The sequence below is a fragment of the Oryx dammah genome, unplaced genomic scaffold (assembly GCF_014754425.2).
Source record: "Oryx dammah isolate SB20612 unplaced genomic scaffold, SCBI_Odam_1.1 HiC_scaffold_4, whole genome shotgun sequence".
NCBI lineage: Eukaryota > Metazoa > Chordata > Mammalia > Artiodactyla > Bovidae > Oryx > Oryx dammah.
This window is the reverse complement of record NW_024070188.1, coordinates 54,618,947-54,632,973: the sequence shown is the minus strand read 5'-3', so window position 1 is coordinate 54,632,973 and position 14,027 is coordinate 54,618,947. Positions and strand designations below refer to the sequence as shown.

At 35.3% G+C, this 14,027-nt stretch overlaps 1 protein-coding gene across 2 annotated transcripts in view; it reads right to left on the bottom strand.

Moving 5' to 3' along the window:
• LAMA2 (laminin subunit alpha 2) overlaps positions 1-14,027 on the bottom strand; it is a 676,446-nt gene that overhangs the window by 425,992 nt on the left and 236,427 nt on the right. The window lies entirely within an intron of this gene.

The following is a 14,027-nucleotide window of genomic DNA, read 5'->3' as shown; positions in this document are numbered from 1 at the left end:
CAGTGAAGTAATTGAGAAATATTATGAATGTACATGTACCTGCAATTTATTTGTTTCTATTTCAGGCATTTTCTATATACTGCAATTAATTATATTTCTATGTTCCAAGTCAGTGCATCTACTTGAACTTCCTAGGATTTCCAAAAATTCTTAAATCAGTCATTCTTTTTCTGAAAATTATTGCAACCAAAAATTATTTAAGATTCTGGCATATATTCCCATATATTTTCTGGTGGGAAACCAGAAAACAAAATATCAGACAAAAACAAGAAATCAGGAACTCGAATTTCTTTTTATTCTGAGCTTGAAAGTATCTAATTATATTGCCTTAAAATATATAAAGAGAGTAAAAATCGACACATTACCAGAAAAATTACACAAATCTCCAATCACAATGAGACATTTCAGTAAGGTGGCTTTTGTTATTACTTTTTTAGAAAGTGATAGCTTAAGAAGGCAAAATTTACCAAGGCTATCACACATTCTATGAAAAATATGCTCTTTGAAAATATATTAAAACTTGAGTAGAATGGAATATTCTTTAGGAAAATAATTTTGCAAAATTGACACCAGAAGAAATCAAATGTAACCATACCATTTTCCATGAAAAATCAGAGAAATGATTATCCTTCAAAGGTGAATTGAGGCCCACATGCTCTCACAGGGATTTCAAGAGCAGAAAATTCTAATGGGGGTACGGGGGAGGTAAACCATTATATAAAATAAGAAGTACTTCTGTCACAGATAAAGGAATTATTTTTATAATGCTTAAAGAACTTCTATAAATCAACAAGAAAAAATACCAATGACATAACATAAAAATAGACAAAAGATGTAACTATTTAAAGAAACAGAAATGGCTATTAAACTTCTGATAAGATAGTGAACCTCATTTATAACAGAACTCTTAATTAAATCCACTCTAAAAGCTTTCTCCATTTTTTCAAGTTGTTGAATCCTAAAATATTAATAATACTCCCTGGGGTACAGCAATTGTTACACATTTACAGGTTGAATGTAAAATGGTATAAATCCTTATAAAGGTGAATTTAGCAATACCTGTCAAAATTACAAATGCACAGAATTTTTTACTTAGAAATTCCACTTCTGGGAAATTACACTACACAAATGTTTTATTAATATATATGTATGTGTGTGTGTGTATACAATTAACATGTAATTAGTGATATGTAAAAATGCACCAAATTTCTATAATATTTTTTGAAAATAGCAAAAGACTGGAAAGAACCTAATATTCATCAATAAGAGATGGGTTAAATAAATTATACATCTATACAGTGAATTATGTGTACCACACAAAACAATGAGGAAACTCTCAAAATACAGATAGGAAAAAGTACATTCAATTTTTTGTACTTTGTTAATGCATTCTTACCTATGCAATAAACCAAATCAAATCAAAACCGTTAAAGAAACTGAAATTGAGTGGTGGGTTTTGGGCTGAACACATGCACATACTGTGTGTATGCACATACAGGAGGCTAAAGAGACAGGATTACAAGAAGAAAAGAGTCCTGGGCTGGGAGCTATTCAGAAACATGACAGTCTGTAAGTGCACTGGAAACTGTGACTTGAGGTCACCCAGTGGAATTTTCATCTACTTTTGCAAGATGATATATCATGTGTGTTAATTACATTTTTTTTGACAGGAGAAGTAATATGTGTTTCCATTCCTAACATTCTGCATTTAGATAATCCCCGAGAGCATTTTACAGACTGACTGCCAATAAACTACTGAGTCACTAGAGGAATAAACACAGCAAGCTCTGAGATGAGAAACTAATTCTGATGTCACAAAGGATAGACTCAAAATGCCTCGTGATAAAAATATGAAATGTCCCAGCTAATTGACTCTACTTTGAATACTTAATAAAAAATAAATTCACTTAATCAACATTTGAGGATGATAAAATTCAAGGTCTCCTAAAATAATGAATCTCGAAATGCTGAACGTCCTCCCTCTGACACCGAACATTTGAAGAGTAACATAGATCTTGTATATTTCACAGTTCTGGCATCTAGCAGGTGAGCCAGAAATGTGTTTAAAATCAAGTTGTCTCTATTACTTAAGACGGTATCCATTAAAGAATGAATAAATAGATGTATACAGCAGCTAAAATGAGTTCCTCTTAGAGATTAGTTTGGGCACCCAAAAAATCACCAGTGTCCTTGAATTCACACTTAAATTTGTCTTATCAAGCTCTTCCTTGACTGCTTCTAAAAAAGCCATTTGAAAAAAGGAAATCAGAACATGTCTAGGATTAACGTTTCTAAAAACTATTAAGGTTTATTTGGTGTTAATGCTACAGTGAGCTGCACTTGTTCTGTACATGGAATAAGTGCCTCATTTAAACATAAAGGAACTCTAAAAAAATGGTGCATATGTTAGAATTTAGGTTTGAACACCTAAATTTGAACACCTAAATCATATCATACACCATATGATAGCTACAGAAAGGATTCAGCAAAAGAACACTTCTCCTCACAGCTTTGGTATTTTCATCAAGCTACTCTGCCAAGAGATCTTGTGAGAATAGTTAGTTCCAAGCTGTTTCTGAGACAGAAAACCAGACAGCTGTTTGGCCATGTTGCGTGCAGCTTACTTCCATTTTTTTCCTTTTCTGTTTTTTTTTTTAAACTCTCCTTCAAAATAAATCATAATATTGGATAGGCTATTTCCACTGGCACTTGGCTGTGTAATTCCAAGTCCACTGGAGTTTAGCATGCTTCCTGATTTCCTGTGGGGTGACAACTGGAGAGTGTCTATCTTCAAAAAGATGAAAAGTATCATTCCTCAAGACTACCACTGTCTTGCTGCGAGGCCATGGGAAGTCTGTGTCAGTCTAGCATCTTCTGAAATGATTTCCATTACAGACATGTCAGTGGATATATGTTCAAGCTGTCAAAGGAATTCATTCCAACTGAAAATATCAGCCTGATTAAACAATTGGTTCTTAGATTTAAAAGTTACTCTTCTCTGAAATTAGTTTTTGTAGATAAAAAGAAAAAAAAAATCTCTTTTTATGACCAAATGACCAAATTAATATTATGCTCTACCCATCGAAACCATTATCTTTTTTTAGTATAAGGATGCCATATAAATCACATTTACTTGCAGATGGCTAAGATTTGGGGGCCTCTATGGGTACTTTTACCTTAGTGATTAGAATTTAACTAAAAATGATTTATGAAGCAAGTAATCTGATTTTTAGTCTAGGTAATTATGTTCATATTATTATTATTATGTTTTTTTAATTATATTACTACATTTGCTTTAGATTACTGGAAGAGCTACATTCCTAATACCCCTCCCAGTGATACAAGTTTGTTGAGTAAATGGATAGGTGAAAGAATGAAGGCTACTTAAGGATCATTAATAATGATAAGACTCTTTGAAATGAGAAATGGAAGTAGATGAAACTGACAACTTGATGAACATTTTGAAATCCCCTTTGATTCATCAATTTCTAGGTGTGCCAAAGAAACTGGTACAACAGTGTGAGAGTAAGGAGACATCAGGAGATATAACAATAATTTTCATATGTGTAGGATGAGATCAACTATCTATAGGTGTGGTCAAAGAATGTGTATGTAAATGAGTGGCTAAGACTTGAGGAACTTCTTAGATCTAATCATAATTAATATATTAGTTCAGAGAAGGAGAATAAGATCACAATAAAAACTCTGAAAAATGAACCTAATCGCTTGTATTTTATCCAGTGGGAGGGAAAAAAGAAAGAAAGTATATCTTTGGAGACAGGGAGTGAGCCGAAATGAAGGTTAAGAAAAGGTGACAGTGTATCACTGTGTTTCCAGCACAAAGCAAGCAAACAAACGTTCTGACTCCGGCTCTAGGTGGTCAACAGAAACCCCCAAATGATCAACTTTCAGCCTCCATCATACTTGATCTAATAGCAGTATTTGAAACAATTGATTGTTCCACTGATTTCCAGGACACCACACTGTCTTTTTTCTCCTCTTACATCTTCAGCTACCTCTTCTCAATCCCGCTCAAGACTTACTACATTTTCTCCTCCCTAACTTTCTAAAATTGGAATACCACAGTGCCCAGTCCTTGGCCTTATCTTCTGTTCAATCCAGACTTACCCACATAGTGATTTCACCAAAGCTTGCAGATCTAAATGTCATCTATACTGATGCCTCCCACACTCAACATCTCCAGGCTTGATCTCTCCTCCTGAGGTCCAGATGCAGAATCCAACTGCCTTCTTAATCCCTTTATGTGACTGTCTAATAGGTACCTCAAACTTGTATCTCAAATTGAGTTCTATTCTTCATTTCCCAGTGTTTCCAATCTCATTAAATAATTTTATCCTTACAACTACCCAGGACTCACAACTTGGAGTCATGCTTGCCTGCTTTTGTTTTCCTTCTTCCTACAACCAGTTTTTCTGCAAATCTTGTTGACTTTACCTTCAAAACATATCCAGCATTCAAACACTTCTCACCACCTCCCCTAAAGCCACCTTGGTCCAGGCTTTCATCATCTTGAACTTGTGTACTACAGTAATGATCTGAACAGGTCACTCTGCTACTGCTCTTAGCTCCTTAGGAGTTTTCTGGCAACATAGCAGACATTTTTTTTGTTTGCTTTTGTTTTGTGGGTTTTTTTTTTCCCCTCAGTTTTTGGTAAATGTTTCCATCAATTTACTCTCTGTATTTCTTAAAAACAAAAACCACAAGTTTAGCATTAATAATTTAAAATGCTGCAGACCAAACAAAGCCAGCTCTTACTCATACTGCAAGTTGGTCTATGATTTCTTTCCTTCTGTTTGCCAGATGATCTTCAATAACTTCTGCAAAGAAATTCCTCTTCAATAGGTTCATGCAAGAGCTAAAAGCTGATCAACTTTATGAAAATGGTGTAAACCATTGCAAAAGAGGCCCCTTCTCATCTCAAGCCTCATGCTATAACCACATTCATCACCATCAAACTACCCAAAAGTCATTATTTCCTGAATGAGAACAAAAGCCTTTATTCTCTCCTCATCATTTGGTGCCTCAAAAATGGGCTTTCAAATTGTGTTGAGGTCAGCATCTGTTTCAGGGAGCTCTCTAAATATTCCTTATAAACTATAACCCTGGTCATGTCATGCTTTTCTGTAAGACTTTCCAGTGCTTCTCTATTTTATTGTCAATAAAAGCCAAATTTTTACAATGAACTGAGAGATCCTATACTGTCTGCAATGTCAGCGCCCCATCCCTACCCACTAAAACTGCCAAAGAAGAAAACAATGATTTTCTAGAGCTCTTTTCCTACTTTCTCCCCCATCCACACTGCTCCCACCAGGCTGCCAATTTTGTCTGGGCATGCCAGGTAGGATCTTACCTCAGGGCTTTTAAACTTGGGTCCCTTGCCTGGAATGTTATTCTCCCAGATACTGTAATGCTCACTTTCTCATTTCAAATCTTGCTTAGATTAGGCCTTTTCAGTGAGTCCTTCCAAGACTATCTAATTACAATGCAAACTCCATCCTAACACTCACTATTTTCCTCTACCTGCTTCATTTTTCTCCACAGTATGTTTCCTCTTAACATACCATGAATATGATTTACCTCTTTGTTGATTATTTCTCTCCACTCTCTAGAGCACAAGTCATAAGCATTTCAAGATTTTTAATCTAGTTTGTTAACCGATATATCCCCAGAAAACAGTACAGCACCTTTAAAAAATAATTGCTAAGTAAAAGTATTTGGATAAAGAAACATAAATTCTAAATATTTAACTAGGCTCCTACTTGAAGATCAATTTCATAGAATAATTAATCATTTTTTCTGTTTTTATATGAGTAAATCTTTGAGTATGGTATTTCCATAGTATGAAATTAAAGTCAGTAATCCTTTATATCATTTTCTGTCAAAGTATTTTAAGTTGATTTAGAGATAATTAGGAATTAACAGCTTTGATCTGCAATTTACTTACATCAAGGTCTACTATATTTGCTAATATTAGTTAAACATTAGTTAACTTTAAGTTTTATTTCAACAGGCTATTTTCAGCTGAGAAAGACACACATGTCATAAGACATTGTATTTCAACTTAAGGACTATTCGACTTAATTTTAGCACAAGAAAAACAAATCTATCCATTGATATTCTATTTCATAGTCCAAACTATAAATTGATGTGCTTTTAGTTATACTAGAGTCCATGAAAACACAACAGTATATTTAAACTATAGATTCTTTAAACCCTATGAACATGCAATAGCTATTAATAAAGTTAATTAACAGTTACATACTACCTTGTCTCTAGAAGGAAATTTTATTAATAAATATATTATCTTTATGGGTTATCATTATGTTTATTATATACAACTAAATAGTTATTGAAAAATAACCTTTCTTATCTCATTAGAAAAGTTTCAGTGCTGTTTTTAAAACTCTTCCAAATCAATGCAATACTTTTAAAGTCTTAAAAATATGAAAATATATGAATATATGAAAATTAATGCATGGGTAATAAAAATATACTGGATAAATAATACAATTTACAAAATGTCATGTATAAAACCAGTTAATAAAAATTTAAACATTTCAGGCTAGAGATTTCTCTATCAAGAATCATTAGGTTCTTGGGGCTTCCCTGGTGGCTCAGTGGTAAAGAATCCACCTGCCAATACCGATGACAGGGGTTGGATCCCTCATCCAGGAAGATCCTACATGCTATGGAGCAACTAAGCCTGTGGACCACAACTATTGAGCCTGTGCTCTAGAGCCCAGACACCACAATTACTGAACCCACATGCTGCAACTACTGAAGCCCAAGAGCCTTAAAGCCTATGCTCTGCAAGAAGAGAAGCCCCCCCAGTGAGAAGTCTGCACACTGCAGCTGGGGAGTAGCCCCTGTTCACTACAACTAGAGAAAAAGCCCATGCAGCAGCAAAGACAAAGGACAGCCAAAAGTAAATAAATAATATTTTGAGAATCTTTAGGATCTTAGTGAGAAAATCGGTATTATAACCATTTTTCAGGCCATTATTTCCAGTTCTATCAGGCACAGTTTATTGAAGTCCTTTTTTCATTTTTTTCCCCCATATTTTATTTCCTCCAACTAATGATTGTTGTTTTCTGGTTATTCTTATTCACTCAAATACTGTTCATTTGTATATCCAGAAAATGAAATTCTCTGAAGGCCTAACACACATGCTTACAAAACTTTATCTCTGGTCTACCTCTTCACACTTCAATATTTCTCACTCATTCGTTTAGTCAGTCAGTCTCTCATTCATTCAGAAATATTTATTAGATGCTTACTATTAATACATTCCAGGTCACTGAATTATTTTCACTTTCCCTTCTGTGTCATAAATCTCTCTCATTTCTGAGCCTTTGTCAAACGTGTTTTATGTCTCCCTACTGCTCTCATTAGCACAGATGTACTTTACACATCCTTCTGGTCTCAGCTAAGATGTCAATTCTCTTTCTTCCATGGATAGTTCCATGGCTGTCTAGGACTTTTCCTATGAATTCTCCAAGCTCTGCTATTATCACTGCCCATTTACTTTATTCTGTCTGCCAAGAATAGGAACTTTGTCTTATTTACAGTACAGTTTTACTGATTAAACTAATGAATAGTGTATAATAGATTCAATAATTTGAATGAATAATCATCAGTGCCTAAGTATTACAGATTGTGATAGAATTTCCAATGAATTAACTCTTCAAACATTCACAACTGTTGCATTGTGTATATTATTTAAATTTTGACTTTGTATATATTTCACTGATCTTTTTAATTGGATTTATTGGATTCACATCAAGAATTCTAGTACATATTTTATTTGCCATACTTCGATAAATCTCACTATGGGTATAATAATTCAAGTACCTAAAAAACATTATATAGGGATTCCTGTAGTCCAAATATTTGGATGAATCATCAAAAATATTATTTAAGTCACTAATAGAGACATTTTTTATATTATATATATATATATCTGGTATAATAATATAATATACTTGTATATCCTTAGGTGCCTCAATATTCCTATTTATCAGAATTGGAAAGATTTTCTTTTCATGCACAATGTACTGAATTATTTTGAAAAGTCCTTAATAAATATCACACTATTGTTAGAAGTTTATAAGCCCAACAAAAACAACTACACTTCCAAGGTTGATGACTACTATGATGTTGGAAAAGTAATAGTTTAATATATAAAATATTGAAGACTGTGCATGATATTAACTCCTTTAACTAACTTATTCCAAGAATACAAGGAAATGTCAGCTTAATGAACTCTTTAAGAAATATGACTGTATCACTGACAAATGTACCCTGAACTAAGTCTTAACAGTCTTTCACTCTCCCATAAAATATTTGCCTTTTGACATCTACTTGGTTCCAATTCCAGCTTGTGCTCGAAGCCAGGAGAAATATCAATAACCTCAGATATGCAGAAGACACCACCCTTATGGCAGAAAGCAAAGACCTAAAGAGCCTCTTGATGAAAGTGAAAGAGGAGAATGAAAAGTTTGGCTTAAAGCTCACTCAACATTCAGAAAACTAAGATCATGGCATCTTTTGAACTGTGGTGTTGGAGAAGACTCTTGAGAGTCCCTTGGACTGCAAGGAGATCCAACCAATCCATCCTCAAGGAGATTGGTCCTGAGTGTTCATTGGTAGGACTGATCCTGAAGCTGAAACTCCAATACTTTGGCCATCTGATGTGAAGAACTGACTTATTTGAAAAGATCCTGATGCTGGACAAAACTGAAGGTGGGAGGAGAAGGGAACAACAGAGGATGAGATGGTTGGATGGTATCACCTACTCAATGGACATGAGTTTGAGTAAACTCTGGGAGTTGGTGATAGGCAGGTAAGTCTGCCGTGCTGCAGTCCATGAGGTCGCAAAGAGTTGGACACGACTGAGCGACTGAACTGAACTGAACTGGTTCCAGTTGTCCCTGAGACTTAAATTGCTTTCTTTCTCTTCTTTGGAATTACAATTCTTGAAATTGTTATTTCTGGATGAAAGCATTTCCTTTCCATCCAAGAAACATTTATGCAGATTTATCACTGCCAAAGCAATGGTTGTTAACAAACTGCAGTAGATTAAGAAAATTAGTTTTCTTCAATGTATTGGTCATCTTGTTCTTATTTTTCTCCTATCCTAGTGAAACTAGTTAAAACATTGTGCTCTAAAGGTTGCATAGCTTCTCTCTTGATCAAAGAAAAGCACCTCTCTCTGTCTCTCAGCCTCTCTGTCTCTCTATATATCTCTATATCTCTGTCTGTATCAAGAGTTATTTAGAGTTATTTGTTTTTATACCAATACCAGATTTCATGTGGTAGTAGTTTCTAACTCCTATGGAATTAACATATAAAAGGGCTAAGTGGTTTGGAAAGATCAAAAATAGAAGCAAATTCTTAGTTAGTTTAGGAGTTCCAATTTTCTCAAAGTTTCAAAATTGGTATGGTCCTTCCTTCAAAAAGGTCTTCTTGCTTTGTTCAAGTCAAAACAATTCAGCAAAGCACTTAATTCTAAGTACTTTGATCTTAGATTAGTTACATCTGGAACATGTCCAGATGGGTGACATGTAATCCATCATAATTGAATAAAATACCCCATTGGTCATGATGTATAAAAGAAACAATGACACTTAAGATCCTGAAGCTTTCAAAAAAAGGAAATAATTACTAAATATAAATATCACCTTTTTTCCTCTAAAAGAACCTTGAATCACATGAGCTCATTTTACATTTATTTTAAAATTAATAAATATTTTCAAATAACAACTTATATAAGTACTCCAAATTACAAACTTTTCATTTATCATTTGTGTTTTTATTCCTCCAGTTAAAGTATACAATATTTGCATGGACAAAAGAAAAATTGTCAAAATGAGTTTCCTCAGTCTGTTTTGGGAATATCTCATTTAAATTGTATCAAATGCAGATGTCATTACTAAATCTTTGTGCTGTCAAACTAAGACTCTACAGAGATAGAGACATCATCTGAAATTCACAGCAAGGAAAGAATCTAAGAGGAGTGGCTTCAGAGAAGAGCATGAGGGGAAAACCACAAGAAGAAAAATTCTTTGACTCTCCTCAAACATTTGCATTGCTCCAAATTTTGTTCTGGGTGTGCCTCAACCAAAGACAGACTGAGAGAATAAACCATTAGGCATCTATTCCCACCTCATAGCTATTTAAGAAATTGCTCTGCAATATCCAGGAGCTTACATATGAAAACAATAGTGGTTATATTGTGTATTTACTGGATACCAGACACTCTAGTGGGTTTCCCAGGTGGTACTAGCTGTAAAGAACCCGCCTGCCAATGGAGGAGATAAAAGAGACATGGGTTCAATCCCTGGGTCAGAAGATCTCCTGGAGGAGGGCATAGCTACCCACTCCAGTATTCTTGCCTTGAGAATCCCATGGACAGAGGAGGCAGGTGGGCTACAGTCCATGGGGTTGCAAAGAGTCGGATACAACTGAAGTGATTTAAACACACAGACTCTTGCGGGTGATCTGTGTGTACTAACTCATAAAGTATTAACTCACTTAATGCTTACAACAATCTCATGAGATTGGTGTTATTATGATCTCTTTTTTAAAGAGAAAACCAACATTGAAATGTTAACAAGCATGGCTAAGCTCATATAGCCAAGGCATGTTTTGATTCTAGTCCAACCTCATTGGCTGAGTTCCTCAGCTCACTATTTCACTATCTCACAGAGTAGGGGTTTAATAAGCATTTGTTGAATGAATAACAGCTGGTTATCCAGGCACTATTTGAAGACTTGCAGGAACATTAAGCTTACCATTGGTGATACAATCTTCTCCATGCACTCCCTCCATTATTTATTTGTCTCACTTCCATTCCAAACCTGTCTGTGACTGACACCGGTATTTTAACTTCATTTTCTCTCTATTATCCTGCTCCTCCTCTGGAATTATCTAGCTTGTTCACTTTCCCTAGTGAAAAATTCATTTCCCTAGTGAAAAACTTCATTTTTTTCCATGAAGTTGAACCAAGTTTATCCTACTAGTTTTATCCATTCTAGAGTTCTTTGGGTAAATGGTTTACCATGCCCTAGGTCACCACTCAGGACCCATCCCCAGGTCAGATGATGTCTAGGCTCCTGCAAAAGGGCAAGAATGAAATATAATAAAGCACAGAGGATCACTAAACAGAGGGACAGTCCCAGACCTGGGGTCCAGATCAGGTCTCCTGGCATTGATCTACAGCAGTAGAGAACTTTCTGGTAAATGGAACAAAGCTCTATATTAATAAAACCAGAATCAAAACCTGTCAAGAATTGAAGACTAAAGTATTCATTGTTCTTCAAAGAACCAACACCTAAGGTCTTATTAACATCATAATAACTGAAATTGATTATGACAGGTTTAGTATAAGTATCTTTGTAAATAAAAACCACGTATTGGTATGCAAAAGAAATTAATTTATGCTTCATGGCAATTTCTACTATGTAGGGAGTACTAAAATCTCAAGTTATAGAGAGAAGGGGAAGATAATATGTTAATATCAAAACTAAATATCTGTGAAACTAACATGCTATTCCTTACTGTGGAGGACTGATAGAGACAGTTCCAAATATAAAAAAAAAGCAACTGAGAGTACAATGACCTACATTAGTGGGACAGAACAATCAGTACACTTGAAAGACATATAATAACAGCACAAAGGAAAACTTAAGCAACATTTTCCTGTTTTGTTTTCAGTCCCTGTGTGGGAACACTTGCTTAGAATTAAAATAAAATCTTGGAGCAAGAGGTCTAGATACAAAGCCAGATCCTGCGTCATCAGATTGGAACAAAACCTAGATGTGTACTTGAAAAAGAAATGCAGCCTCTCATTCTTTCTCTGGCTCAAGGGTTCCTCAAAGAAATGTGTGTGTGTATGTTGCAAGTATATAATGAAGTATGTAAAGATACATTACTTTTTTTTTCCACTTACATAGAAGGGCACGTGGGGATGGTCATTAGCAATTTCAATTAATTTAATGTTCAGAAAGTTTCAATGTTAAACCACAAGATGTCAGAGACTTTAAAGGACAGAAACATAGAAATACTTAGGGATGGGATGGGACTGAACATAGCACAAGGTCTTTAAGATTGAGCATGCCTCCTAAGTTAGCCCTATGTCTAACACCCCTAACCTTTGTGTATGCAAATTAGTCTCCTACTCTAGGGGGACTGCCTACCCACACCACCCTCTCACCAGTGCAAGGACAGGCTCATTCTCTGAATGTTCTTTTCTTTTGCCACCTTTCTCTCTCTCTCTCTCTTTTTTTTTTTTTGCCTTCACATCGTTAATTTTTTGATGTCTTCTTAATAGCTTTGCTTATTCTCCACTCACCTTCCATGCTTCTTATTCTTGCTCTGCTTCATTTTATTTCATCTTTACAGAGAAACTGTCCATCTACAGTTGAGCACGTTTCTATGCTTTCAAGCGAAGTTACATGTTCTATTATTTTAAATATGGCCTGTAGCCTTAGATTTGTGAGAAGAAACTACAGATTTCACCTCTCCAATCCTAAGATTTTTCATTACACAAAGAGTAAAATAATTAACAAAAGAAGTTGTTTTTTCTTACCGAGCAAAATTTTATACTTAGATTACAGAAGGATTTTTATTTCAGTGGAAGTGTAAATCTGAGTATCATTGAGTCTGCCTGTAAGACTACAAGGATTTTGTGTGTGTGTGTGTGTATATATATGTATATATGTATATATATACGTATATATATATATATATATATGGTTTTTTAATTTGGGCTAATAACATTTCTGGTGCTTTGTATGAATGAATGTGTGGACATGTGTTCTGTGTGTTCAGTTAATCACAGTTGAAGATCATATATGTTGAGGCAGACTGCCAGGTTCAAAGTCTGGCTCTGTCACTTACTACTTATGTGAATTTGGGCAATTGACTTAATCGCTCTCTGCCTCAGTTTCCTCTGTAAAAGGCATGTAAGAATAATAATATCTACTTATTATGTTGTTTGCTAAAGAAGATAATTCATGCAACCTGAATGGAAAATGCCTGGCACACAGGAAAAATTATTGTTAGTTGTTGTTACTTTCAAAAGAGTATGGAAAATAACACAAATGGTTGTGTCTCTGCTAAGTAGGATGTGCTGTGCCCTTTGCAGTAGCTACCTATCAGCAATCTGCATGCGGGCTAAGTCGCTTCAATCATGTCTAACTCTTTGCAAACCCATGGACTGTACGTAGCCCACAAGGCTCCTCTGTCTATGGATTCTTCAAGCAAGAATACTGGAGTGGGTTGCCATGCCCTCCTCCAGGGGATCTTCCCCACTCAGGGATTGAACCAGCATGTCTTATGTCTCCTGCATTGGCAAGCTGTTTCTTTACCACTAGCACCACCTGGGAATAGTCTCAGACAAAGGAGGTAGTAGTGATAAAGTTCCCACTCACAATGGAGAGGTGATTCTGGAAGTGCTGAGAATACTGAACTTCAGTGGGAAACTATGCATCAAGAAGAAAGAGCAGGACCTCTGCCTGTGTTTTGCCTCCTAGCTCATCACCAATTTCAGATAAGCAATTAAGAGAAAGAATGATCACAGAACTTTGCAGTTTCTATCCCCTCCAGCTCAGTGCTGTTCCCACCCCCTAACTAATGTGACAGCTTTGGGGGCTGAGGACAGAGCAGGTAACCAAGTGCCAACACAACGGCTATGGGAAGAAGAGGCTGCAGAATTACCAACATCTGAGCAGTAGTTTTTGAGAAGAGCAGGATGAAGAGGAAGAGGATCTGATATAGGCAGAGACTCTATAAGTGTGCCATCATACTTAAAATTTTGTTGTAGTCACCAGGTTTGCAACATAGTACTGTGATGTACACAGATGACTAGATATCATTTGAAAATATCAAGGTGTTAAGGGAATGTTTCATTGAAGAGGTTTGGTATTAATTTTACACTCTTTATTGAACAACAAATATGATCCATGTCAACAGTAGCTTAAGTTCAGGTTCCTACCATTATTCTT